Source organism: Cupressus sempervirens, chromosome 6 (genome assembly GCF_028749045.1).
Source record: "Cupressus sempervirens isolate cs-2001-9-10 chromosome 6, ASM2874904v1, whole genome shotgun sequence".
Lineage (NCBI taxonomy): Eukaryota > Viridiplantae > Streptophyta > Pinopsida > Cupressales > Cupressaceae > Cupressus > Cupressus sempervirens.
In genome coordinates this window covers 486,131,534-486,159,476 of record NC_143123.1, presented here as the reverse complement: position 1 = coordinate 486,159,476, position 27,943 = coordinate 486,131,534, and the positions used below count along the sequence as shown (strand labels likewise).

General features: G+C 33.7%; 1 long non-coding RNA gene across 1 annotated transcript; it reads left to right on the top strand.

Moving 5' to 3' along the window:
- Positions 1-9,349: 9,349 nt before the first annotated feature.
- On the top strand, positions 9,350-10,138 carry LOC149553151 (uncharacterized). Its single transcript, XR_016353394.1, has 2 exons — positions 9,350-9,537; positions 9,659-10,138. It is a non-coding gene; the product is annotated as an uncharacterized LOC149553151 (long non-coding RNA).
- The last annotated feature ends 17,805 nt before the right edge of the window (positions 10,139-27,943 follow it).

Genomic DNA, 27,943 nt, shown 5'->3' with positions numbered 1-27,943 from the left:
GTTTCCCTAATCTCCATGTGTCCTGTGCTACCCACCTAGCATGTGTAACAACATCTTACATCTTGAATCATCAAAACTCAAGGTGGTATCATCGACAACACACCAGATGAATCTTTCTTGTAAGTGATATCAGGTATGTCTCTAAAGTTTGGTTGTCTTATCTCATTACTTATCAATTGCACATTCAAAACTTCTTTACCCTCTTTAACCTTAGTAGTTGAAGAACTAGATTCCATAATGTAAACTAGGGTTTGCAAAAATTCAAATCGTGTAGCTTGGTACACGATAAATAATTTTGTGGATCTAATGCAATGGTGTTGAAAGACTGTTGAATCCATCTTGCAAATATTGGTATGATCTTTTTTAATTTTCCTTTCACTCCTTGTGCTCTCATTCAAATTTGAATGATGTCAAATGAGTAGAAATCAATCATATAGACCTTAAAACCTTGCAATTAATGCTTAGTGCTTACACAACTGTAAGCTCAACTTCAATAAAGATTTTGACTCACTCAACTTCCATGAAGTTTCCTTTCCACTCAACAACCACTACAAGCTCGGTCAATACTAACAAATTTGATAGCTCAACATCAACCAACATTTCACTCAGCAACCACAGTAAAAATTTTCATACTCAGCAATAACATGAAAACTAACAAAACTTAAAGATTTCTTCTAGATTCTTAGAACACCTTGCATCTTTATTCATGCTTATGTAATATTTTCATAGCTAAATCATTGGAACTAACATATAGTATATCTTTTAGATAACAGTCTCACATACCTCTTGATTGCTTAATTTGAGGAGGTGTGATCACATGACCCATTGGGTGAAGTGATCCCATCTACACTTGATGTGTTGCAATCTTCCTTTCTCTTCCATGTCTTGTTCATTTCATCTCTGACATTTTCAACATTTACCTTTCCTTTTCCTTTTTTGAACTCACTGCTTGGTGCCTTTGACCTTGTTGGACAATTCCTACTTATGTGAGCAGTCTTCAAATAACTAAAACATGTGGTTTGACTCAGTCATCTACTGTAGTCATTTTTGAAATGTGTTCTTATGTAATGTTCAACAAAATGTCCATACTATTGACAATAGTGACAACTATACCTTGTATTATAATCCCAATTAGAAGAGTGTCCATTATACTTTATTTTTGTCTACTTATTTGATGACCATTTACACTTGGATCTATACTCATATGCTCTATGCCCATACTTCTGATAGTTATAATAGTATCCTAAAAATCTTTGTGTGCTTATGGTCATGGTTTTGCATTCATGTGTCTAATGCCCTTGTTTGTTGCAATTTGCAGCCTTGCTCCTGCAAACATTAGTAGTATGGCCTATCTTACCACAATTATTACAATTAGGTTTGGAGTTCTTACCTTTGTTACTTCTTTCTTTACCACTTTTGGATGAGTCTTCTTCTTTAGTAGTAGTGGAACCCAATCTAGAAGTGTCACTGCTGGATCTAGGGGATCTCATCAATTGTTCAAAGTATTTGATGGCTTCACTAGGTTTATTGAAATTATCAGCAAACTTCTTTTCTCTTTTTAGGTCATTTTTTAGTTTTACTTTTTGCAACTTTAGTGTTGTGATCTCAATATCCTTTGCATTCAGTTCATAATTTGCAATCATCATATGACCCAAAGTTTCCAATTTCATCTTAGCAATCCTAGTTACCTTTGATGTTTTCTCTTCCAGTCTATTTGTTAAAATCCTTTTGTCATCTTTAACCATGAATTTTTCCTCTTCAGCTTTCTTTTTCTGCTTGGTCACCTCACATAGAAATATTGATTGGACTTCTTGTTCTCTCTTTATATTTGTGACTTCTTCAGTTAGGATTCCATTCTTTTTCATCAAATCTGCAACTACTGCATCAAATTTATTGGAGTTTCCATTTGCAAATAATTCAGTAATGTCAATCTCTTGGTATTGAGTGTCATTCTCTTTAATAGAAATTTCCTTCCTTCTTTTCAATCATCTCTTTAACTCATCTCTTGCTTCATTCAGCTGATGTAGGGAAAGTTGTATTTTATTCATCTGGTTCTCAATATTCTTTCCCAACTTGTAGATTTCCATCTTCAAGATCTTTCCTCAAAGTTGCAAAGCTTTACTTTCAGAGAATTGTGCTATGATACCAATTATTGGAAATACAATAGGGAAGTAAACTCTAAGAGGGGGGTGAATCAACACTTAAAACTTTCAACCTCTAAAACTATTCACCACACATCCATCTCACAATCTATGCATATAAGCTAAAATACCAAATTAATCATATACACCCATAACATGAAAGTAAAATATTCAACATATGTATGACACTAGATATTTGGTTACCTAGAAACTCTTTGAGGAGAGGGTAAAATTGGGGTGGGGATGAAACCCACAAATCTCAACTACTGCAGTAATAAAGTTTATCCAATGAAGGTTACAATGTTTGAACATGAAACATGATCTACCTTGTGAAAGGTATGCTCTATTAAAGGCTTACAAGATTGTTAGATCTTACCTTGTTAAAGGATTTAAACACCCTGCTAAAAGTGTGCTTGGTAAAATGACTTTAACTTACAATAAAGTAAGCATCCTATTAAAGGATTTACAACAACATGTCAAGACTACTCTGTTAAGAGATTTAACTAATTCATCTATTGAAATGTCTCAACAATGATCCTTTGGTTAGCACTCTATTTCTTGATGTCAGATCACCTCTATATTGATGTGTACTTGATCCTTTCTGATTAGATGCATCTCTGTTATCCTTTGATTCCTTTTCTTTTTTCTTCTTTAACTGATTCTACAATGTAACTAAATTCATAAAACCTTAATCACCATGAATGCTCTATTTGTGCATGCAAACTCTCTTCAATTCTCCTTAAGCATTCTTAGAAAGTTTAGGGTTTGTCTTGCTTAAGAAGACCTAGGTGACTTAGGGTTAGGTATGAATCAACGATAGTGATTCATCCATATTGCCGCTTAAACCTTCCCTTTTTTTGACTGGATGCATGTAATGTATATGGATTCACAATTAAGATTCATCATTATCAACAAAGATCGTAAAACAATTTTTAACTTAGCCAAAAAATGGTTTACATAGAAGTTTGTGCCATTACAAACATCTATGTCAAAACTATGTAACACGACACTTGAAGTCCTTGATTTTTGACATCAACTACAAATTCAATGCTATAACTCAGCCTCTGAATGACTCAACATCCATTGATCACTCGACATCTGAATAGCTCGACACATACCATTTTCTTAGCACTTGAGTGAATCGACACTTACTAGTTACTCAACTCACACTAAATATATGTCACTTGACATATACTATTTGATAACTTATGCTCGACATGTATTACTTGTTTGGCATGAACTAAGTAAATGAATTAATTATATTGTTACTCATATGTCAAAACCAATATGAGATTAACAACCATGATTCAATATAATATGTTTCTTAATCCATAACTAGGTTGGGGTGTTTTAGTACTCCTCATTCTTAAATATTAACTAGCATCATAAGGTGAGTGAGTGATTCCACTTTAGTGAACACACAATAGATGTAGTGCCTCTCCCATTTGACTTCTATAAGTCATTCTCATGGATGCAACCTTGTTGATCTTTAGTTGTGATGGATCATGATTGTGACCATCAGTGGTTTACACTGTAGAGGTGATTTGATGTATGTTTTTGTATCAGTTGTTTTGATTATGCATATGGCTGATTTATGAGATTATGATGTGGTTTATGGTTCACTAAGGTTTGTGCCAGTGGTTACCAGGATCAATGTGGTATCATGAGGTTGTTTTGTGATTACCCTGAGATGTGTGTAGAGATTGCACTGTGTACTTTTTACCTGCTACCTTGGACTAGGTTCCTGTAACAATGGTTAGTCATGTTTATGATTGTGTTCACTTATTTGTTTTATGTGACCTTTGTTCTTGTTGTTTAAACAACCATTATTAAATGCTTAAATAATTAGAAATGAGTTGTCCATGTTGGATTCATTGGTTATGTGCTGTGGATATCTACTAATGTTATGCTTTACTTTTGAGATGACTTGAGGGTCGGATGTCATACTTTGATTTCAGTTTCATAGATGTTAGACTACTATGCTGTTTAGTTGATCATATTAGCATGATGATGCCATTTTGAGATGACAATGTGTTTTATGATGATATCTAGTTATACAGTATTTGGACATATCACTGATTATGTTATGTGATAGATTTAATGCTATGGTTATTTACTTCATTCCTGTGTTTTTTATGCTTTATGCAAACATGAGTGATGTAAATAGATTATTTTGATATAATTAAATAAATGGTTAAATTAGGCAATTTAATGCATTTATTGCTTCAACTATGTTATTATATACAATTGCACTTGATCATGTTGTTTAGTGTGCATAATTTATATCCCTAGCAGTGGCACATGGAGTTAATGATTCAACTATTCATATTTTACCAATGTCATCCCTATATGGTCAATCTATCCTTATTTTAATTGTTTGATTAAACCTTTCCGTGATTATTAAATTTGAACTCGTTTGCATTATGTAATGAGGCCAGTGAATGTGTCTGTGCATTTAGAGTTTCACATTGTCAAGAAAGTTGTTAAGGAAATTTTTGTGTTTTTGGGTTTTCGGGCTTTTTAATTGATTTATTTTAATTTCTGGTAGCTTTTCCATAGATGAATTCCTATTTCTAGGAATAGCTTATTTTTGTTTGGGTCAATTCAGGGTTTAATTAGGTTGGCTAGTAATTTTCCCTAATCGATTATTCACTCAAAAAGTGAATAAATATCCAAAAAGGAATTTAATTCCTCACTTCTCACTTTTGAATTAGAAAGTTGGAGAGTAAAATCCAAAATCTTCTTTATGAGGATTTACTATTTTGTTCATTGTAGGAGCTATAGGCATGGGATCGTCACGAGATTGGGCTCGTTGGATCCAACTCAAGGAAACTTTGGATTGCTGCAGTTTTCAGCTACTTTTGCAAGCTATTTATTTTATGGTTTAGACTCCTGTTTTACCCTTTTGGCTGTGAGGTAAGGCTTTCCCATTTTATTGTTTCAACTTCATTTCTACTTCTATTTTTGGTAGCCATTTGTTTGGAGGTTGAGAACTAGTGTTCTCCTCCATTTTTGTATGCTAGCTCTACTCAATTGGGTGGGTATGAGCATTTCCCTATTTTTCGGGATGAGGGTTTAGGGTTTTGCACCATTATGCTAGTTGTTTTTGCATATGGTGTCCAAACTTAATTATTTTTAGATTTTTGGAGTTTTTGTAGCCAAAGGCCAAATGGGTTTTAATTTCAACTTTTTTTCAAAATTTGGAGTTTTTACCTCATTTTACGTGCCACCCTATTTTCTTAGGTTTTCTTGGCATAAGTTGGGTCATGGACCTGGATTATCCATGTGGATATCAATCAGACATTTTTTGCACTTTTGTGTTTGCATTGGGATGCATGTCACATCTGTACTCCCAGCATTGTGTTCGGTTGAGTGATTTTATACCTGGTGTTATGGTTTCTTTTGGACCTTTGCTTTTGTTTTGTGGATACTAGGATTCGTGTAGAATCCATACTCCTAGATTGAGGCCGGTTGAGTGAGTTCATGATGTTTGGTCTTGTTGCATCATTGGGATTCATGTAGAATCCATACTCCTTGATTGAGGCCGGTAGAGTGATTTCATGATGTATGGTTTTATTGGTTCTTGGGATTTGTGTGGAATCCATCCTCATGAGTTGTTTTCGGTTGAGTGTTATTTTGCATTGTGTTCTCATCCAATCCTTGTGTTATGATCTTCGTGATGATGGCACACCACACATGAGTACATATGCATACATTTATTGGGTGACTTGCAAGGCCTAATCTTCCATGGTACTTTTGAAAGTTATAATCATTGGGGTTGGGATGGGAGTATGCATGCCCATGGGAACTTGTCATAGGATGAGCATGGGTAGGGTAGGGTAGCATATGGAGGGGCTTCTATCTAGCAAACTGGTGTCCATTTCCTGGTTGGCAGAGGAAGTTTTATATAAGTGATAACTAAATAAAATGTGTGAATATTAATAAAACTCAAGATAATAAAATGTTTGGGTTGTGTGCCTTCCATTGAGAAGAGTTGCTGCCTAGGTTGTGCACCTTTTGTTGAGAAGAGAAGCTGCCAATACTAGCTTGGGCTTGTCGATGCCAAGTGACTCTCCATGATGTCAGCCCCTACTTAGTAGCCTATTGAGTGTCTGACTAGGACCTGTACTTCTTGCATTGTCGTAAGTTCTTGGTTACAGTCATCATTACTATTTGGTGTGAGTGATAGCCTTGGATATTTGTTTTGAGTGTTTGTGGTTGGATCATTATCTCCATCAGCACAATAGGTGTGGACCTACGGGTGCCATTTGGTTGGGAGGTGTAGCTACCTTCACCACTGCTAGGGACTGCTGTACAATGATGGTCTTTTGTCCTAGTGCAATTGTTGTAGGATGTTTTCACTTGATACTTCGAGTTTCGGAGTATGCTTTCTTGTGATTTATGCTTTCATTGGAATGCTTGGATATCATGTTTAGATGATGTTAGTTTATTTGATGCATTCCCATGTTATGATATTTAGCATATGACTAGATGATGCAAATTTTTGTATTGGATTATCTATTGCTTATTGGTTTAGCATGTTAGATTTCCTTATTATGATGATTAGCATGTGATAGGTGATGTTATCTACTTGTAGGATTATCTTATGCTTTACTACTAGCATGTTAGATTTCCTTATGCTTATATTATAACATGTCTTAGTAGTGACACCCCTATTATGATAGTACCGATGATCTGGTTGGTGGCTTGGTATGTTACGCGTGGGGGATGGCTAGGATCCACAATGGTCTTATGATGCTATTGATGGTTGGGAGGATCCATGTGCTTAGTTTGGTTGCTTTGCACTTTGTGATGATATTTTTGTTCATTGCAATGTTGCTTTCAGTACGTTCTTTTACTGCTATGGTTTAGATGGATAGATGTTCCTCTTTCTTGTTTCATGACATATTGTTGATTATGCACGTGAGTGTTCACTCCTCGATCTATGTGGATCTGGTACTCCCCGGTGTGGAGGTTTGTTTTCCCATTTCATTCCTCGTTTTGACCCTTAGAGTAGTTTTTTTTTTTTTCTTGGGCTACCATGTGTTAGCATGGTGCGATACAATAAAGTGTCACATTCCCATTGGAGTTTTGTCATGTGTTCCTTAATTGTGGCACATGCCTATTGGAGTTTTGTTGTGCGATGCTTTCTAGTATTGCATCCCCATTGAAGAAGTATCGTACGATACTTCTAAAGTATCATACACCCTTAAGAGAAGTGTCTCGCAATCCTTGAAAGTGTCGCCCTCCTTGAGAAATGTCACATGATACTTTAAAGTATCACCCAATGCTAATTTAAAGTATCACCTGGCTTTTGTGAAAACCTGTGCAAGCAGACAACAAGAACTTTTCAATAAGACCTAGACTTTTTGGGAAGAGTTTTGGGTACCCCCTTAGGTGTTCTTCAATCCTTTGGTGACGCACTTTGAATTCAGAATGTTTCGATTTGGATTCAATTATGCATTTTTTGTTGTCTGTCGTTTTGTTTGGTAGTGGTGTTTGGAGATTCGTTGGTTGCTTGGATTGTTGGTGAAGTGTTCCATTGTGATCTTTGTGATCCCTGTATGATGTTTTCATGTGCATTCATACTTGTAAAAATAAAAATAAAAAATAAAAAAATATCTTGGCTTGAACTAAATCCTTGTTCCAAGGATCTTCGAGTAGGGCATTACAATAGATTTTTTGAATAGATGACACTATTGCATCTACTCAAATGCCTTTTATTAATATATTTTATAAACTTTTGCAATTTTTTTTAAAAAATCCTCTTTATTACCTAACCACTTTTTAGATGGTAAACTTTCTAAAACTACTCTCTTAAACTTTCTATGATTGATATAATATATATTTTGTAAACATTCAAAAATGACACTCATAAATTTTCTATGATTAATATAATTCATACTAATTGTAAAGCTTTTTAAACTACTATTGAACTTTCATAACTAATTTCATAATTAATTTGATACATATTAGTTGTTTCCAATATTATTGTCTTTAGTTCCTCGAGTCTCTACTATTTCTCATGATCTACACATTGTTCAAGAGGTTATAGGGAGATTCACCTTGTACATAAAGATAATTGCTCAAGATGTAGATTCAACGCTTGGTTTGCTTAGTGTACATGTCATTCTAAAGGTTACAGGGAGACCCATCTTGTAAGGATAATTAAGCAGAGAGGCTTTCTATAGTGGCAACAATCTTCAATGTAAACATTTTCAATTTTGAAAAAAATTTGACGTTCATTCACATGTCAGAAAAATAATATAGAAATAGACTAAATATAATTAAAATTGTGAAAATTACAGAGAGGAAATGTAAGTAAAAATGAGGCAGATCAATAGTCTTGAATCGTTTCCTCATGCCTATTAGACTCACACAAATATGTGATGATGAAAATTATGGGATTATGAAAATAAGTGCTTTTAGAAGGATATCTCTCGACTTATATATATATATATATATATATATATATATATATATATATATATATATATATATATATATATATATATATATATATATATATATATATATAAAAGCTATTAGTAGTTGAAGTTGCAAATTCAAACCCTTAATTTGCTTATCATTGCATTCGAGAGGTTATATGAAGACTCATCTTATAAAAAGTGATAGCAGCTCAAGTCGTAGGTTCGACTCTTGGTTTGCTTAATCTAAACGTCGTTCTAGAGGTTATAGGGAGACCTACCTTCTAAAGATCATAGTAGTCAAAGTTGCATATTCAAACCCTTTGGTTACCACTTCATTTGAGAGGTTAAAGGAAGACTCATCTTATTAAAAGTCATAATAGCTTGAATTATAGATTCAATCCTTTATTCGCTTACAATCTCCATATCATTTAAGATAACCCATATTATAAAAAACAATACATAAGGTGTAGATATGAACCCACATTCTCCATATCATTTTGTAATAATAAACAACAAGTTGTAGATTTGAACCTCAATTTACTTGGAGGTTACACGTTGTTTGAAAACCTATATAAAGACACACCTTGATTTGCTTACAATCAACACATGGATCGCTAGACTAAACTCCCTACATGAAAAAAGGAAAAGCGTTTTTATTACCATTAAACCGAGTTGTCCATTTCCACTAGCCCTAAATTATAGTTTAAGAAAACCTAGAAAATGGTAAAACGGCCATGAGATGAGAGGCAAGACGTGGCAGTTGCAGACAACTCAGAGTTCATGTGTTGAATGGGTTTCATAACGCCCCCGTCCTTATCCCGACAGACGTGTTACAAATAGACATGCCCACTACCAAATCACCATGAATTATTCTTAAATGCCGCTTATTCCTCGCTCACATAAATTAGGCCTTCAAAACACAAAAAGAAAGTCACAGCTGTTACCCAGGAAGATCCCAATACCAGGTTTCATAAAAAAAAAATTCTTCTTTCTTCTTCTAATTTTTGTTTTATCATGGGGGTTGTTCAGGTTTTGATTATGGTTTTTGTGATCTTGTTGGGCTGTTCTGTGTGCCATTGCATTCAGTCTTATTTCTACGACGATTATGATGTTGAGAGCAATCAGGATGACCCCTATTAAAGGCACAATTGAACTTCAAGTGAATTAGGTTTGGTCAGATCTTTTTATTTTATTCATCCGGCAGATTTGGAGCGGTTCTGTTTTGATTCAGATGGACAGGGGTTGTAAAAATCTTGTTTCTGTAACTGATGTGGAGAACCCATCTGAAATTTCTTGACTTTTTTTTGTTTTGTTTAGGAAAATCTTGTTTCAGGTACCGGTTTTCTGAATCCGGTAGAAATATTTCCACATTTTTGTATCAAAAATCTTGTTTCAGCAACCAGTTTTGAGAGCCCGTAGGAAGTTTATTCATGTTTTTCCTATCTAATTCACATGCAATTTCCCTTCTTCAGATAGAAATTTCCCCAAGTTTGATTCAGGATATTTGATGAGTTATTTTGTTTGATTCAAATCATTGGTAGATATATGGAATTTGATTTGGAAACATTCATGCCTCATGAATTTGTTTCAAAATGTTCATGGACTTTGATAGAAATTATGTGGGTCATAAGATTTGATCTCAAATAAATATTGATGAAATGAACTCATGCAAAATCGAATTCAAAAATGTCATCAAAATATATGGGTGATGAAATTTGATTTGAAATGTGGATATTCACAAAGTTTGATACAAAATACTGTTGGGTCATAAATTTTGATTTGAAAAAGCTCATGCCAAATAAAAAACATGAATTACTATTTTCATCAGTTCATAAGGGCAAAGAGATGCATTTTATTCATTACAGATGAGGATGAATCTATTTCGTTGTTGATTAGTGTTTGGTTCAGACTTCCCCCCAAAAAAAAATCAAAATTTCAATAATTTTGTCAATCAATGGTTGAAATTCAATAACAATCACTGGTAAAGAGTGGATATCTCGTAAGTTGTCAAAACGTGTAGGGCAGGCTTTTTTCAACTTTTTCTATTCCGAGGTCTTTACAGTTAATGGTGTCTCACTATTCTCTCTCTCTCGGAGTGGCTGACCATCTGGCACTTTTTTAATATATAATAAAGAAGTGTGTTTTCAAGCTGGAAATCATAGGTCATGTACAACTCATGGAAAATTCTAAATTCTAGGAGATGGGAAATTGGAAGGAGAATGGGAAGTTTCTACCTTTTCTCCATGAACAAGGAAAGGAATGTCTCTTTCATGAATAAAAGTGCTTAATAAAAGTTTCTACCTTTTCTCCATGAACAAGGAAAGGAATGTCTCTTTCATGACTAAAAGTGCTTTGCACTTTTTATTATTATTAAGATTTGTACCTAAGATTGTAATTATGACTATGATAAAAATAATAATGTTATGAGAGAAAATAATGTAAACACAATAAAATAAAATTATATAGAAAATAAATATTAAATATTAATTAGTATTTATATTTAGTATAAATTCTGTGTATAATTTTATTAAATATTAATTAGTATTTATATTTAGTATAAATTCTGTGTATAATTTTAAAATATGAGGTAATGTGGCACTTAAAGGTTAAGAGGAGTTTGGGAGGGAAAAGCAATGAGACAAGTTGATGAGTTGTAAGGAGGAAAAGGTAAGAGAACACTTGCAGGAGTCAAATAAGGAAGGTCTTAGTGTTGTCCTAGGATGTGATCATGGATCTATAAGAATCTCCATCATAACAAATATAAAAAAGTCTTTTTTGGAATATATAATTTTTACATTATATTAAAATATTTTTAAAAAAATTATTTATTATTTATTATTTTGTTTTTGATAGATAAATTGTCTAAACCCTTGGTGATTTAATCAATACATCTCTATTAAGGAATCAAGAGGGGAAAGGCAAGAAAAGGAGTGATAAGAAGAAAAAAAAGAGGAGTGACAAGAGAAGCAAGGAGGAAAAAGTAAGAGAACACTCATAGGAGTGAAATTGTGATTCCCCATCAAAACTAATACAAAGATGTTTGGAATAATTTTTACAACATATTATATTAAAAAAATTATTGGCAAAAGGCTCTCAAGCCAAATTAAGGTTTTGAATATAAACTACCTTATCTCAATAAGGCAACGAAGATAAGAGATGGGTAGGTATCTCTAGTATTTCAATTGAATTGCATACTCTGAGCCTTGTGTTTGACTAAGATCTTTAATTAACATTCGTAAATATATTAATATTTATAAAAAAATATGTAAAATAAATTGGGTTTTTTTTTGTAGAAAATGCAAAGTAAATTAAGAGATCATTTTTATATTTATAAATGCAATTGGAAGGAAAATTGAATGAGTACAAAATAGATTATTGAAAAGTAGCAAAGACAATACAACCTTTTTGCTTTGGAAGTTATTAGGATTTATCTTTTTTATCGAAATAAGGACTATCATAAACAATCCATAAATTGAAAGTCTACTCGGGAGATGAGTGTTGACATTAAGGTCAAATCATTTGTTAATTAGTGATGTAACACTTAGTCAGTTGTTCACGATTTTGCTATCGAGCTCCAAAAGTAGATATTAGTTGCTATTGAGCTCATCAGTGTATTCGATGAAGGTTTTAGTGTTAATCGAGCTTTGTAGTGTCTACCGAGCTAGCAGTGTTAATGAAGTAGAATGAAGGTATTGTTGACCGAGCTTTAGTGTCAACCAAGTCTACCGAGTTCCTCAGTATTCATCGAGTCACCCAATGCTAACTGAGTTCTTGCTACTACAAAGTGATCAATGTGGACGGTGCACCAATGTCAAATGAATGCCATAGTTCGACGAGTTGATAGTGTTGCCGAGTGTTAAAATATCACTTAAGAACCCAAGTTGCAACAATAAGACAACTTAGTGAAGATTGTTTGAATTAGGTGTTGTAGCCAACTCTAGAAGGTAATTTATTGGATTGGTATATATGTAATGCATCTTATTATATCCAATGCATTGAAGTGAATAAAGCAAGAAGCAATATGAGTGTGAATTAATAAGGCTATAAGTAATATAAGAAAAAGAAGTCTTATCTATCACAACAAGGTGATCATTGTGTTTTAAAGGAATCTCATTCAACAAACTAAGTTGCAGATTAGAGATCAGCCATCGACTCATCCTAATAGGTGCACCAGTCAAATCCTTTAACAAGGTGGACATAATAGTCTTTTTCAAATCTCCTAACTGAGTGCGTACTTCATTATATGTTGTAAATCCTTTCACAAGGTGGAACTAATAGTCCTTATTTCTCCTAATAGGGCAGATAACCAAAAAGGATCAATTATAAGCTTTAACAGGTTAACTTTATACTGCAATAATAAAGCTTGTGGGTATCATCCTCACCCCAATTTTACTTTCTATTTGGAAGGTTTCTAGGTTACCAAATATTGTGTCAAGTGTTATGAATGTTTTATTGCTTTCAATATTTGATGCATGCGATTAAATCAGATTATATTGTGAAGGTTTAGTTTGTAAATTAAAGTGCAAGTTTTATTGGTTCCTAATTCACCTCCTCCCCCTCTCAATCACCTAGTCTATACTAAATTTCCAACAATTGGTATCAGAGCATTGGTTCTCACATCAGAAGTTTAATAGCTATAGAAAAGATTAGAGGCAATAGAAGTATATAGACTGGAGAAAGCTATTGAAAATGAAAATTTGGATTTGCAATTAGCCATGGAACAATTCAAGAAAATAAAGGAGCATAAAAACAAGAAAAGACCTTACAGCACAGATAAATGACAATCTCTACATTGAAGAAAGAATTGAAGACATTTGTCAAGACAAAAGTTTAGATGCAGCTGATGCAACAATCAAAGATCTACTTAAAAATAATCTTACCCTTTACGAAGAAGTCAAAAAGTTGAAAAGAGAACAAGAAATTCAACTAGTCAGAATGTGTGAAGTCATGGAACAAAAGGACAACCGAAGAAGAAATAGAAGAAAAGGACAATGAAATTCATCAACTATCTCTTTAACAAACATATTTGATTGATCAACTCAATGATGCAAATCAAGAGTTTATCAACTTGAGGACAAAGAATGAAAGATTTCCAAATGATCTCAGGATAGAGAAGCAAACCAATGAGAGGATAATGAAATCTTAAGAAAGCATAAATATATTGGACAAGAAAACTCAATTTAGATGCAAAAGCAAAGATGGATTAGGATACACAGAAGAAGGTAAATCATCTTAGCAAGGAGCTCAAAAGAACAAAAGACCTACTTGTAATCATTGTGGAAAGATAGGACATACATCAAACAAGTGTTGGAGCAATGGAAAATCAAAGTTAAGTGGAAATGTTACAGTTCCAACAAACTAGGACATAGAGCAAGTGAATGCACATAGAAATCTAAGTTTGAAGGAGAGCATTTCAATTCCAACAAACAAGGACATAAATCTTCAGAATGCAAGACCAAGAAATGGAACCCAATCTAAAAAATTGTCAAAGCTATATTTGGTTGGGATTACAACACATGGTGCGAATGTCACTATTGTGGTGAGTCTAGGCATATTGGAGAAAATTGCATAAAACATCACACGAGGAAGAGAGACACTACATAGAGATGTTTTGTATGTATAGAACTTGGACATCTTGCCAAGAATTGTATAAACTGAGGAAGAGTTGAAGATGAAAAGAAATGAGGTAGCAATGGGTAAAGAAATTTACAGAGAATGCAAGTTAGAGTCCTAAAATTGTTGACACCCAAGTCAATGAGTTGGGTAACTCAACCATTTCAAACTAGTTAGTGATGGAGATAATTGGAACTATGATTCTAAGGAGATATCTCATATTAGTTCCACTCAACAATTAAAGGTCCAAATCAACATTTCAAATGCATTGGGATCACCGAGTTGGAATAATAGTTCAAGTGAAGTCTTAGACCTCACCAAGAAAGGTCGAGTTGCAAAACCTATTTGAGCTTGGATGCAGATGGTGAGATCAGAGTTCTTGCTGAGTTGAAGACCCTATTGAGTTGGAGACTTTACTGAGTCGAAGGGATAATTTGAGTGTTGAAGGCTTAGCCAAGTGGGATAGCCTTTCACTGAGCTAACTATTGTATGACGCATTAATGATGACTTAAAGACATAATTTTGTTAAAAGAAAAAAATTGAAGGTTATTATTTCACTACGAATTTTCAGAGCAAAGAGTGAAGAGTATCTATGAGCCCCTGCGCAATTTAGAGAAAATTTATTGATGTTTATTCCTGCATTTGAAGCATCACCAAGCATAATGGCATCTTCTAGCAACAAAGTGAAGAAAGATTTAGAAATGTTGGTCTGAGGTGTCGATTGCAAAGCCCCATCATTCAAATTGAGTCCAACAATTATGGAGGAGCTTGAACTAATTGGGTCTCAATCGCAAATTCCTCCTAAAGTACTTCTAATTCATGATATTTGGTCGTTCTATCACTTTTCTATCCAATAATTAGGAACCCTAGAGTTGAACTAGGTGTATAATGAGTTGTGTGGATGGGAATTTGAAACTCAAGCACAAGCACTTTGAAATCAAGGGTTTGACACATATCTTGCACATGTCAAGAATTTTCATGGGAAGTGGATTAGGTTCATTCTAAGTTGAGTTCACAACATGCATTTATGATTGGATCAACCCATTTAGATCAATATGAAGATGATTCATAGAATCATAGGGTTACCTATGCTAAACAAAGTGAAAGCTACCAAAACCCTAGGTTGGGTAGAATGTGCGAAGAAAAATCTTGTCGAATGGGATGGAAGAGGCATGAAATTGAATGTAGTAATAGGCATACATGTGATTGCTCACAAAATCTATAGCTCGAGCCATCTAAATAATTTTCTATGTGAAGCAGTTGACCTAACATACAAAATTGTGAAGAACAACTTTTCTTTCGACCTTGCCAAGCTACAACTCAATCTAGCAAAAATATGGAGAGCATCCGGTCATCAAAGAAAAATCATTGTAAGTTTGGATCTCTTTTGACCTACTTATTCATTTATGTTCAAAAGGTTTTCCCTTCCAAAGGCAATGTGACATGGAAGAAGGATACACCCATTTTATTTTAGATCAATAAATTCATAGAAGAAATGGGAGAGAATTTTGAAAGCATAATGGATGCATACTTTGAAACTTTTAAGGAGAAAATGTAGAGTAGATATAGAATTCCCAAGAAGCTAGTTAAAGACTATGAGCAAGAAATTTGTTTCCTTGTGGATTGTGACAAAGTGCATATACAGGCAGTTAAGCCAAGGATATCATAGGTGATGTAATGCCCAACCCAGAGATCTTTGAAACAAGGATTCAATACAAGCCAATATATATATATATATATATATATATATATATATATATATATATATATATATATATATATATATATATATATATATATATATATATATATATATATATATAAAAGTATGGATGTACACAACACTCAACATACAAGGATCACAAAGATCACAACAAATGACTAACCAAACATCCAAACACCAATGGATCTCCAAACTCCACTACTAAATTGACATGACCAAACTAAAGAAAGAAAACCACAAATGACAACAGAACATAAAAACTTTGATCTGTCAAAGCAAGGAAACACTAGCACTTCTAAAGGGTACTCAAAAGTCCAAGTTGTGTTCTCTGAAAAACAATGGAGGTGCCCCCTATTTTTTGCACGAGAGAGTTTACAACTGACAATCTTGTGTGAGGAAGTACCACTTTGTGTGAGAAAGTACACCAAGCCATGTGACGAAATTCCATCCCATGTGAGGAAACACCATGAACAACATGGAAAATAACAAAAATTGGTGTGGAGTTTCATGCGAGGAAACACTATGAGCCACACGAGGAAACTCAACACACTACACAAACTTTTGCACTCTTGTGCAAGAAAGTACAATTTTGTGCGAGGATACAAATCAGCAAACCAAAAAACATTAAGTTAAAAAGCTAGGAAATGAATTTCCTCCACATCAAGGAGTACTAGATCCATAATTTGAGGCATAAACTCTCGAACACTATAACTGCAAGGTGAAAACTGCATCTAACCATTTGAAATATAGCAGTAAAAGAACATACTGAAAGCAACATTGTAGTGTACAAAAGCAACATCGTAATGAACAAGAATTAAAAAAATAATGTGTAGTTCCTTCCAACCATAATAGCATCATGAGACCTCAAAGGTCCTAGCCATCCCTTGCGCATAACATCCCAAACTACCAACCAAACCATTAGAGATGTCTTATGTGGATGTCACTACCAAAACATAATAACATCATAAGAACAAGGAAATCTAACATGCTAAAAGTAAAACATTAGATATTCCAACTAATCAAATTCATCATCTAATCATATGCTAAACATCATAGTATAGGAACATGTGTCAAATAAACTAACATAATCTAAATATGCTATTCAAGCATTCTAATGAAAGCATAAATCACAAGATAACATACTCCAGAACCCAAAGTACCAAGTGAAACAATAAGAAATTGTCACATTGAAATAATAGGCTGTATTTATACACTAGTCCCCAATAGTGGTGAAGGTAGCTATACCTCCTAACCACGTGGAACCCATAGGTCCACTCCCTCCATGCTAATGGAGATAATGATCCAACCACAAATACACACAAAGAAAACATCCATGGCTAACACTCACGTCAGACAATAATAATGACTAAAACCAAGATCATGAGATAATGCAAGTACAACAGGTCCTGGTCAAACACTCTGTCAATAACTATTTAGGGACTTTGGTGGAGAGTTGGTGAACACACTAACAAACTATTCCCCTCGGTACTCCCTTGGGAGGCTAACATGTTGTGTCCCTGACTAAATTGTAAGGACTAAAAATCACTAACCATTCCCCTCGACACCAGCCTCCGGAGGTTGAATTTACAGTTATTATCTTGTTTAATTTTCTATCAATTAATTAAGTTATCACTTATTAGAAACTTCTACACATACACCAAATTGGGATCATTGCATGGGTTACGAGAGAAGCCCCTCCACCGCCTTACCCTACATATCCATGCTCATCACATGATGAGTGGTTGTAGGCATGCATATTCCCAACCCAATCCCAATTGAACATAACTCCATTGAAATATAAATGAGAGATCAGGCCTCACAAGCCACCTAAAAAATGTATGCACACATGCTCATGTGTGGTGCACCACCATCACGAAGATCAAACACAAGGGCTGGATGAGAACACAAGTTAAAACAACACTCAATTGAAGACAAGCTCGGGAGGATAGATTTGGCATGCATCCAATGCAACATAAAAGTGCAACAATGATTTGATTGACATCCTATGGATGATCCAAGTCCATGATCAACAACATTCGAAGAAAACTCGAGAAAATTGGGTAGCACACAAATCGAGGTAAAAACCTCAAAACTTGGAAACATCAAAAATAAAACCCATTTGGTCTTTAGGCACAAAATCCATGAAAATCTAATAAAATTTAGGTTCAAACACCATATGCAAAAATGGCTAGCATAATGGTGCGAAATCCCAAACCCTCATCTCGAAAATAGGAAAAATGTTCATACCTAACCAACCAGGCAAAACACTAGTTCTTAGCCTCCTAACAAACAACTACTAGAAATATAACTAGAGACTGAGCTGAAATGAGAAAATGAGAAAGCCCTATTTGATATCAAAAGGGGCTAAAACAAGAAACAACACAATAAAATAAATAACTTATAAAAGTTGCTAGAAATCATGACACAACAAGGTCTTCTCAAGCTAGATCCAACGAGACTAGCCTAGCGAAGATCCCACGCCCACAACTCTCACAACGAATAGAAACATAATCCTCCAGAAGAGGATTTTGGAAAAAGCTCTCAAATTCTCAATTTCCAAAAGTGAGAAGTGAGGAATTAATTTCCTCTTTAAATACTTATTCACTTTTCGAGTGAATAATTGATTAGGGTAAATAACCACTTAAACTAGTTAGACCTTGAATCAACCCAAATGAAAATAGGCTATTCCAAGTAATTGTAATTCATCTATGGAAAAGCTTCCAGAAATTAAATTCAATAAAATTTAAAGCCCAAAAACCCAAAATCACATAAATTTCTTTAACAACTTTCACGACAATGTGAATCTCTAAATGCATAGTGTGAGACCTCACCCAATCCGTCGTAGTATAGATGACATAATTGCATTGTGGTACTTTTAGTTTGGTATTTTAATATCTACATTTTGATTATCCACATTTATGTTTGCACATTAAGGCCTAAACAATATAATTAATGATTCTGTTCATGAACTAGACCTTTTCTATTGCTTTGATAGAGGCTAAATTATAGAAATGCTTGTGATTCATTATTTATATTTGGTATTTGGATATTTGACATTATTCAAGATCTAGTAGGAAAATGACTTACTTTATCACTTGATTTTGACACTTACAGTAGTGTTTTGCTTCTACGATATGCACAACAAAACTTATATTATGAATGGAATGATCAAACACATATGGATGCAACTTAATGACATGATAAAATTAGATTATAATATGATGATTACGATGATCTATGATATGTAGATAGATGATAATTTGACTACAATGGCTTATGATGTAAGTGCAGATAAATGTTAATTTGATAATGATGATATAAGATTTAATGTGTTGTGTAGATAAATGTTAATTCAATTATGATGAGTTATGATACATAGACATATGTTGACTTGATTTTGATATGTAGATCCTGATATTTTAACATTTTGAATGATTTACTTGAAATGATTGGGAAAGGAAATTTATTTGAATTATGTTAATAAGATTATATAACGATTGAAATTATAGGCATTTATGATATTTATTCATATAACCTCCTTGGACTACTGATGCTCTAGTTGAATGTGCAAGAAGTGGAACCATGGATACTTTGGGGGGGAAACAAGTTCCAAACCTATGTGAACACAGTTTAACCAAGGCGAATTTTTGAAAGATTCAAAAAAGCCTCATTGTAAAAATGTATTGTTTGTAATGTAACTTTGTTTGCATGAGGAAATGTTTAATCATAGGTTAGGTGCATTAGGAGTGTGTCATAGTAAGGTGAATGTGCTTTATGTGTCACTTGACACTTGTGAATTTTATATGTGATTGACGTGTCATTTTGGGTTGGACCATGGTGGAAATTTACCCTAAAACTAATTACCTTATTGATAAGTAATTTAAACCCACTTGACAAGGGAAGGATGGGTCTCAATCATAATAAATTCGAATTTGGACTTGACTAGGGTTTTGAGGGGGTCATTAGGTGATCCCAAAGTGTCCTTTAGGTGAAAGTAAGTTACCCATATGGTAGTACATCATGTTAGGGACCTAATTTTGATCATGTGAGTGCCTAGACAGCCTAGGGAGCCGCTTTACCTATGCATTCTTCCATCAATTCGAAATTGGAGTTGTCATATGTGTTTTTCCCATGTTCCCACTAAGTCAAAAAATAGAAAAGTTAGAGGAGACAAGTTTGTAAGAGAAAATGGCTTAGTGTTTTTTCTAAAAATAGTTAGTGTGAAGGCCTTATTAGAGGGTCTTGGAAAAACTAGTGGGGTGTTCACCCACTCTTTAATTTTAGAGATAGTTAAGTTTTGGAGGGAGATGGAGGGAGCTCTACTACAACTATCCTTACCCTAGCTTGGACCAAGGTTAGTGTTCCAAACCATGCTTCATTCTCATTCTTGAGTATTGCAAAGTAGATTTTCAAGTATGAGGAATGTTTCAATGGAATATGAATTATAGTGGGAGTTTTAAATCTTGGATGGATATTGTGTTGTTGTGAGAATATGTAGTGTTCTTGTTGCATTATGATCTTTGTCATTGTGTTGTGGAGAAGTGAATGTGTCTTATGCTCGTGAAGATCTTTTCTTGGTTTTGTTTTGTTGTTCTTCATTTGTTTTGTTGTTGTTTCTTGTTTGAATGAGAGTGTTGGTTGTGATTATGGGTGTGAAGGCTTCACTCACCCTTGGGAGGGCAGAGAAGCCTTGGGTGAAGGGCACAAGTTGGGCTTGACATTGCAGGTGAGAAAATAAATCTTTTTCTTTTACCTCATGATGAGGTTTGTTATTTTCATGGAGCATGGGCTCCATCATGGCCATGAATCTTGTTGTTTGGGAGGTATAAGGAGGTTTGGTGGATGAGGAGAAGATGGTTGTTTGAAGGCCTTGAGAGGCAAAATGCATTGGCAATATGATATATATGTTGTTAGAATTTCTCCTCCTTGAAGAGCCCACCTTCACCCAACATTTTATGATTCCAATGGTGAATCATTGTGCAAGCCATGGGAGGGTGTTGATTGTGTTTGTGATGTATTTTTATGTAGAGGTTGGTGAAGTATGTGTGTAACCTGTTTGGTTCTTGTTTCCCCTGCTCGGTGGGTGGCTTCATAGAAGCCTAGGTTGGGAGGTGAGCCTCCATGGTTCCAAGTTTTGTGTTGTTTTACAGGTTATGTGAAGGGGCATGCCATGAAGTATTGGGGTTTCTCCCTTGTTCAAGTGGAGAAGATCCAAGTGTGTAAAGAAATCTCAATGTTCATGTCTTCTTAAGTGGATATCATTTTGAAAGTCTATTGTGTTGTCTCAATGTAATGCAAAGATATTGTGCCATTGTTACCATTTGATACGTAGAGGGAATAATATGAGAATTTTTACATATATAATTGTATTGTAGTTTCAGTAACAAGCATCTAATTGGATTTCATTGGAAAGAATTTATGAATCATAACATTTTTAGGAAGGATGTAAAGGAAGCTTTCTCTCTCTCTTTAAGGATAACTTATTTCTTTGATACTCAAGAAATTAACCATGCATTGTTGGTATCTTGCTCTTTGGAATTTATCAAATGATTTAAGAGATGGTATTTAAAATAGATTTCTCATAGTTATGCCTTGGGAAATACATAATGTCAATCAATTTTATCAATGGAAGAATAGAATTAATCAACTAGTTTGTGTTTTATCTTTTTCTAGATACATTTCATGGATTAATACTCATGTCTAAGGTGATTTTGAATGGAATTGCTTATTATACATCTACATTGAAATTTTGAAGAAGAGAAATAATAGTAATAATGAATCACCCATTACCAAACCAATAACCTCATTAATCTAAAGGAAGGAACAATAGATGAGTCTCCATAAGAAAGCATGCCTGTACATGCATTTTTAGTTTTTGGAATTTGTATGGGGATTAAGAAGTGTGACTCTTAGCTAATATAGGCCAATATAATAATATAGGAATATGATTTAGTACCCCTAGTAGGAACCTATGAGTTAAGGGGATTATCATATGGATTAAAAAACATGTGACTCCCTTACAACATGCTAAGAGTTGTACTAAACCCACTCATAACACTTTAAAAAAAAAGAGAAAATAAAACAATTAAATAATCATTAAACATAGAATGCAAACAAAATAATAAATAAATAAATAGAATGACAAATCCTATTGGTGACCAATCCTACCAAGGCGTCACCCTCAGTATGGTCAAATCAGCCCAATGGGACTTGCAAGAGTAAAGCTGTGGGACCCATGAGATAAGCCTTTCCCTCCCTTGGATCACGTGAGTAGATGTCACAGGCAGACTTGGGCAGTGTGTCTTCACTAGGCGTCAACATGGGAAGGACTTCAAGTCAAGTCCAAAAGTTTAGTTTTTTTAATACATCAAGTTGAAAATAGACAGCCCCGCCTTCATAGGCATTGAGATGGCATGGGAAAAGGGGCAAGCCTGACATATGTCAGATTCCCTAAGTACCTTGTTTCCCATCTTTTTTTTTCCTTGGAGTAATGGACGCATCATGTGTCCTTGCTTAGGAATTAGCAATTTAGGCATGGGACAAATTTGTTTTTGTGTAAATTAGGCATTTGAAAATGCCCGTGGCTATATAGCCACGAAAATGCACTTCCTTTACATTGCTTTTTCTAACTTTTTAAAAAATTGACCAAGTCCTCTCCTTTGTATGGAAGTGCATTTCCGTGGCTGTATAGACGTTGCCTTTGAAAACAAGGGTCCTTGGATGGGAGATGATAGGTTGATGTCTAAGGTGAGGGAGATAAAGTTTAAAGCCATGTTAGGGGTTGTAACGGGATCTTGATAATAGTTTTAGTGGAAAATTAGTGAGAGGTTAATTGTGGTTGGGTGTTAGCAAGTAGATATGATTAAGTTAGTGGGGTACTCTAGTATTAGTGATAAACCATTTATTAATAGGTTTCATTTACTAATTTAATAAATAAATAAATAATGAATAAAGAAAGTGGTAATAATTAATAATAGTAGATTTATATTATAAATATGACTAATTCAATTAGAGTAAATTCTTTTTCCTTGTGTTATTAGGATGCATAATGAATTGGTGAGGATAAAAGAAACTAGTTGTTTACAATAATACATTTGAACAAGATTAAGATAATCATATAATTAAGGTGTAAAAGAATAGTACTTCACATAAATTTTCTTAGTTATTAATGAACACTAACAAAATGTATAACAAATAAATACCTAGTGTTACAATGGAATATAAATTATTATGGGTAGAGGAACATCCTAAATGTGTGCACATAGATGTACTCTTGAACTAGTATACAATGGAAGCGGAGATAAGCGTGGATTAGTACTTGATTGTCATGTCATTTATATAGGGTAGACATTTGACACTAAGTGAGATCTAAGTAATCCTTATATTGCATAATTAAACATATGTGGACACTACTAGAAGTTTAATATCAGCATGCCTCAAGTATGAAGGCGAGGTTGATATAGGTGTCATTATTTTAGCCTCATCATTATACATGGTTGTCCATAAACTTGACCTAGGATTGAGTTTGCTCAGTATCATCCACCTTTTTAGAGCATAATGGTAATTGCAATAATTAATAATAAGATAAAATAAAAAGTAGTATGTATGTACGAGTATTTTGGGGAAGAAATTCACTAAAGAATCACTTATATCATGTTAATGTCACAAACATTTATACTAGGATCATGAAACTATTAGAAAACTTTTGCTGATAATGCAACGATGTTGTAGAAGCATGAGGTATTGTTTAACCTAAATCATTTGATCATGACATTGGCTAGGATTGTATTTTCCTATCAACGAACATAAGTATCATAATCTATCAAATGATTAAAAACATGCAAGATCAAATAGACATAAGTTTTAAGAAAGTCTCTTGAGTAGATCATGCATGAAGGTAACACATAGCTATTCAAAAAAAAGAAAAAGGGGTTGTGTTTTGTCAGGTTAAAATTTTGGGCATGACACACAGACACACTCATAGGTCTAGCCACATAATGCAAATTATTCTAGATTTAACCAAATCACCGTAAGGTTTAATTAAATAATTAAATGCGATACATCGACCATATAGGGACAATATTGGTAATAATAAACAATTGAATCACTAACTCCATGTGCCACTGCTAGGGATATAATTCCTGCACACTAAAACAGATGATCAAGTGCAATTTCATATAATAACATAGCTAAAGCAATAAATACATTAGATACCTAATTTAATCATTTATTCAAATATACTCAAATAATCCATTTACATCACTCATGTTTTCATAAAGCATAATGAAGAAAGAATGAAGTAAATAACCATAGTATTAAATCCACCACATAACATAATCAGAGTTATGTCCAAATAATGGATAACTAGATATCATCATAAAACATACTATCATATCAAAATTGCATCAACATGAAAATATGATCTATTGCACAACATAGTAGTATAGCATCTATGATACTGAAATCAAAGTATAACATTTGACCCCTAGGTCCCCTCGCAGGCAAAAATAATAACATGAGAACAAGTATCTCTTGAATCAAAATAAAACAAGGTATAGACTACAAACATGAGAGGCACTAAACATGAAACCTCTTGGATATGAGGTTATTATTGATGATACAAAATATATAATCGAAGCTCTTATAAATGAGCCCCTGGACCCCAAGGCACCATATTTTGGTACCTATGAAGAATCCAAGGCTAGGATTTCTTTGGAAATCAAGCTTCGTTAGGCTATGAAAAGAGGATGAAAGAAAGTGGAGAAATTTCTAAAAGACAACAAATCATCCAACTCCCCTCTTCTACTAACAAAAGGTAAGGAAGATACACCATTTTTTTTTTGACTTAATAATACATATATAGATTAACTTAGTAATACACCACATTAAATAAACATATTCTATTTAATAATAATATTTAGACAACTTAATATACCCTTGACTTACCTTGTGGAGATTGGGGACTCACATCATTAATTACCTTCCTTCCTATATAATTTTAGTGGTAAAGTTTCCTTCGCATGACATCATGGTTATTTCTCCATGCAATGACCTTTGATCAGGTTATGTGGCAATTCTTTTAATGTTTGTGTTCATTCCTTCTTGTATGCTCCACGTCATCTCCCTTTCTATGAGTTACCCTTTGAATATGTTTTTTCCTATTTTGGAAACATCCACATGGATCATCTTTCCAATTTGGTATCTATCTTCGATGTGGGGTCCACGCTCCTTCATTACCCAATGTTTGATCCTATCTATCACCTTATTCATATGATCACCTTTGATAGTCCTTGAGAAATGTGCACTCGTGACATGTTCACCTTCGATCTAGTTTGATCCTTTCACTTTTTCTTGGTTGTGTGTCCACATGATGATTTAATCTCAATGTCCTCTTCCTTCCTGCACTCTATCTGATCATGGCTTGAGGGGTCCTGGTGGCTACATGTTGTTATGGTAATGGTTATAAAAATCTTTCTTCCTTCGATGGTATATTCCTTTTTTGTTTTTCCATCTCGGTAAACTACCTATCAACAAGTCTATGTGGATTATATTACATAGGATGAAGATCAATATTTTCCACCATTTCTGTAATGCTTGGGTATTGGGTTCTCCTCATAACTATCTCCTATTTTTGTACCCCCCTTTCTTATGTTTTCTGTAGGATCTATATCTTCTTTATTCTAAGGGCATGACTTATCAATTGTATGAGATAAAGGGTTATGACCCTTAGATAATGGTTAAGTCATTTCATTAGTTTAGGAAAACTTAGGTTAATATAGAAGATTCTAAAGATAATAATGTATATGATTATTAGTTTTATATATATATATATATATATATATATATATATATATATATATATATATATATATATATATATATATATATATATATATATATATATATATATATAAGTTATATTGAGAATTATTTAATAATTTATTCTAGATGGATAGCATCATGATTAATTTTTAATCAATATATCTAGTGATTGTTATTTTCTTTCAAATATGGATGTCAATTGTTTAATATCAAATATAATTACTAGAGGGGATATTACATGTTAAAGAAGAGGAAGGATAAGAGGAGCATGTAGAGGAAGAAGAATTTGAAGTGGAGGAGCCTCTCAAGAAGAAAGGGAAGGTTAAAATAACAAGGCCAATAAAGTCCTCCCTTGCAATATTCACTATGAAATTTGCAAAATCTAAGATGAAGCTCAAATTGGGGGATGATGATGATGATGATGAAGATCAACAAGTGACATCCAAAAGATCAGCCCTCATCTTTGAACAAAGATTGAAAAGAATACAAGATAGTGGATGTATGTCTGATTTCAAGTTTTTGAAGTATGAAAAAAGAACTAAGGAAGAAAAAAAACCAGTTGAAGAAGCCTTAGCAACTAAAATGGCTAAGTGGCAGTACTCCCCAGAGGAGCTGAAAAAGAAAGTTCCTAATATCCTACTAAAGGTAGTAACACATCATTAGGATAATGCATTAAATGTTATCAGGTACATTAGAGAACAAACCTTGAGATAACTTATGCCAAATATTTCTAACAAGGAAATGAAGGAATCATTAAAGAAGAATGAACAAAAGTTGACCCCTAGATTCAATGTATTCTTGATTCTATCAAAAGATATTGAATCTATTGTGCAGTCAAACACAATTGCATGGAAGAAGATCTATGGATTGCATAAACCTATTGAGATAGTTGTTCAAATGGATGATGTTGAGATAAATGATGATGAAATAGTGCAACCTAGCTTGGAGAAGGCTACTGCCGAGTCAGTTGAGGTAAACACTATTTTACCAAACATCCAATTGATAGTTGGAGCAACTCTATTGAGTGCAATGTTGAGTTTTTTTTCCATCACTTCATCTACCAAGTAGTAGGCTCCAATCATCTCAACAACAAGACAAACTAAGTCTCAGTAAGGTACTACAAGTATTCCTACTATTAGTGTTGTTTCTCATACAATTTATACTATTTCTACTATTGTTTCTACTATGGAAAATGCAATAATAGTTAAGGTTAAGCTTCAATCAAGCATTGAAGTCATGAGCAAAGGAAAGGAAATTATTCCTTCTACTGTACATAAAGAAAAGGGTAATGAGGTAGAAGCCTCTATTGAGAAAATTGATCTACATGAAGATAGTGTAATACTAGATTAGGATCTTTCCAATCTAATCCCTGATCAAATGGATACCCTTGGTGAGCTATGGAAGAGAAGAGCCAGACCACAAAATCTTAGAGAAGAGAAAAAAAAGAAAAATTGAAGTTCTTGAAGATATTAAGGGCATATTTGTTGATGCACTTAATATTGAGGTTGATGAAAAGAAACCAATTTTGGATCAGATTTTTGTAGTTCATAAGTTTAATGAGGAATTGAGTGGACAAGAAAAACTTCTGTAGAGGGTAGAAAGGAAACTTGAAAATAAATTTTTGGAGAAAGTGGCTCAAAAAATAGCCAGTAATCAAAGGGAATTGTTCACCATCCTTGTTTCTTTTGAAAATTCTGTAAATAATGTTACTATATTTGTGAAGTTGAGTGACACATCAAATTTCACTAAGGAAATAAAAGATAAGTTATCTAAGATAGATGTTCATATGAAGGCAAGTGCACATCAGTTGTCACTTGATCCTAGCAGTAGTTTTGTACATTTTGTGAAAATTAGATATCTAATAGATCTATAGGCAAAATTTTTGAGGGAGGAAGCCAAGATAAGGGCAACACTAGGAGAAATTTAGGGCATGATACTTCCCAACATGGATGCAATGCAAAAACATATTGCACATGCTAAAACATTGATCCATGACAATAATTTCTCAATTGTTGATCACATGATGGAACTATTGGCAGAGGTATAGATAGCTTTGCACAATTTAAAAGATTTACAAGATAATTGGTACAAGACATTGTCCATACTTTTGAAGGTACACAATGATTTCCTTTCACATTTTGGTGTTACCTTGTAGTTATGCAATTTTGGCATTTGTGTCAAAATCAAGGGACAATATATATCATAAATAAAAT